The sequence below is a fragment of the Epinephelus moara genome, chromosome 6 (genome assembly GCF_006386435.1).
Source record: "Epinephelus moara isolate mb chromosome 6, YSFRI_EMoa_1.0, whole genome shotgun sequence".
Taxonomy (NCBI): domain Eukaryota; kingdom Metazoa; phylum Chordata; class Actinopteri; order Perciformes; family Serranidae; genus Epinephelus; species Epinephelus moara.
Window position 1 is genome coordinate 42,307,190 of NC_065511.1, and position 2,845 is coordinate 42,310,034.

Below are 2,845 nucleotides of genomic sequence, written 5' to 3' on the forward strand. Positions count from 1 at the left end.
TGTGTGTGTGTGTGTGTGTGTGTGTGTGTGTGTGGGTGTGTGTGAGAGAGAGAGTGTGCGCGTCTGTGTGATTCTCCGCCGTATTCCTGTACTCCTCGCGAGGCTAGTGACAGAGTTCAGTTTGGAGAGGCAGAGGAATGTTTTTTTTTTTTATTATTATTATAGGCTATTATAATACGGGAGATTTACGGGAAAATACTAATACGGGAGGACGGCGGGAAAGAGGGGTAAAATACGGTAGTTTCCCGGCCAAAACGGGAGACTTGACAGCTATGCAGGAGAGGCACGGTTCAATATGGGCCGTGCCTCTCTCATTTTCGGCTGGGTGCCAGGGTCATGTGGTGACTGTGTCTCCACCTTTTGGGTCTTATGGCAACCTCAGTTCACCTTCAGCCCTTAGAGGCATGGTGGCAGCTATCAAGGCTGCTCGTACAGGGGATAATAGGTTTGCAGATGGTGACTGCAGCTTCATCTCTCAGTTCCTGAAGAGTGCACAGAGGCTTGCACTGCCTACCAGGAGGCTGGCCATTCCACCGCAGGACCTGGGTCAGGTGGTGGCTGCCCTGCTGAGGGAGCCTTTTGAGCCTTTGGAGTCAGTCAGCATTAAGTAGCTGTCTCTTAAAGTGGCTTTTCTCTTGGCAGTGACATCAGCCAAAAGAGTGGGGGAACTGCACGCTCTGTCAGTGGATAAGAGTTGTTGTGGTTTCCAGCCGTATAATGCTGGTGTCATGTTAGGTCCAAACCCTGCCAAAAGTAATCACAGACTTTCATTGGAATCAGTTGGTGAAGTTTTGACCCTACAACCCCCACTCCACCCCCACTGGTGAGGGTCAAGAAGACTCAAATCTCTGTCCTGTTAGAGCCCTGAAGGTCTATGTCTGGCGCACTGCAGTGTTCAGAAAGACAGACCAACTCTTTGTCTGCTTTAAGGCCCAGTGCCAGGGCCAGCCGGTGTCAAAGGCTAGGCTGTCTCATTGGGTCAGGACGACAATTCAGCAAGCTTACAGATTCAACACAAGGCGTAGCTACCTCACGGGCCTTGTGGTGGGGTGCCACCCTCTCGGAAGTCTGTGCAGCTGCTACATGGTCAAGTCCATCCACATCTGCTAGATTTTACTGCCTGAATGCGGCTGCTGCCAGCTCCTTTGGAGAGCATGTGCTGGGTGCCACCACACAGTAGGTCATGCAATTCCATGCCCCTGAGCTAGGGGGCATCTTACCCAGCCAGGGTGATGTATATTATTGATATTATTGTCAGGGGCCTGGCAGCAGGCTGGCCAACTGAGCAGTCTCCTGCACCCAACCCCTGCGTCTGGCGGGGTTGGTCATGCCAATGCAGTCTGGCACCTGGACATCGGTACAGTGGAACACAGCGTCCAGCGGTGTCATTGACTGTTGTACGTGCATGATGGTGTACATCTGTATATAGTTCATTGGTGTTTTTTCATATATACACACTTATTGTGTATTTTCTGCTGTCAATGCACCTGGTGGCGGGGCTGCTCATTCAAATACCAGGGGGAGGGCCTGTGTACCTGCATCTGCTATGTCTCCTGGGGCCCCTCGTGGTGTGTCTTAAAGGTTTCCCATATAGTTATGATTTAACTACTGGGTGAGAAGATAATCTCAGTATGATAGAGAACGTTCGGTTGCATTGTATCCTTGGTTCTCTGAGTGAGAAGATTATCTGCCCAGGCTCAAGGCCGCTCGGTACCCATTCCAATCAATGTCAATCAGTTGGTGTAAGGTGGGGCTTTTATAGCCTGGCACACGTGGGCCACTTAAAGTAATGTGTCTAAAAGATTATCAGTTTCCACGTCCATTAACCCAGATGGGGATAATTCCCATAGTTATGATATAACGACTGGGTGGGGAGATAATTTCCTCACTCAGAGAACCAACAATGGTACCGAACGATATTTGGGAATGTGTGTGAGAACAGAGGTCACTTGTGATGACTGTGAAGCTTCAATAGCCAAGCAAGCTATTTATGTAATTAGTAAATAAACAATTAGAATTATGTCATAGTTTTTTGTTGTTAGCATTGGCTTTGTTCTTGGCTCTTTTATTTGTCTTAGAACAGCTAATTCTAAGCTTTTTAAATTGTTCTCTGTTGTAAATGTGCTATAAATCTTAAGATTAAATATTTCAGAATCTATTCAAATGTAATCAATTGTTATATTCGTGTTCTGAGCTCTGTTTGGTGAATTCTCTGTTGAAACAATTAGCTTTTGTTTTGTGTGATGATCAAAAATATTGAAAAAATGTTTAATTAATTGTCTGATGATTTAAACAAAGACCAAGCCTTCTTGTGCTGGTTCTTCTAAAATTAGCGGTGGTTGATGTTGCTATATTCCATTACGATTGGGGAATTGATATGCAGACACTAGCTAGCACTAGCATAGCTAGCTAGTTGAAATGTTGACTTCTACCACTACTGTGAAGTGACTGACTGAATTTAATACGTTTTGACTGACGGAGGATTGTGAGCCTCTGTATAGCCACATAAAAAAATAAATAAATAAAAAAAAGACAGCTACCCTGCCCTCTTGAGCTTGCGCATGCATACATCAAATATGGTGGTTGTCTGGCTCTGCAGGGGGATGATATTGAGGAGAGCTGGCAACTGCTCCAGAGACAGACCTTTGGTCAGCAGTTGTAGTGGCTTGAATTCAGCCAGTACAAACTCCCCCAGCGCCAGGTGTCACAGCAGGCTGGTGGCCAGCAGCAGCGCAGGGTCTAACCTGCGTAACGGCAGCAGCCTAAAGTTTCCTGATTCAGTGAGCAGCTGGGGCTGTCTGGTCCCCCCGAGCTGTGGTTTGCTCTGGCTGGATTCAGGTTTCTG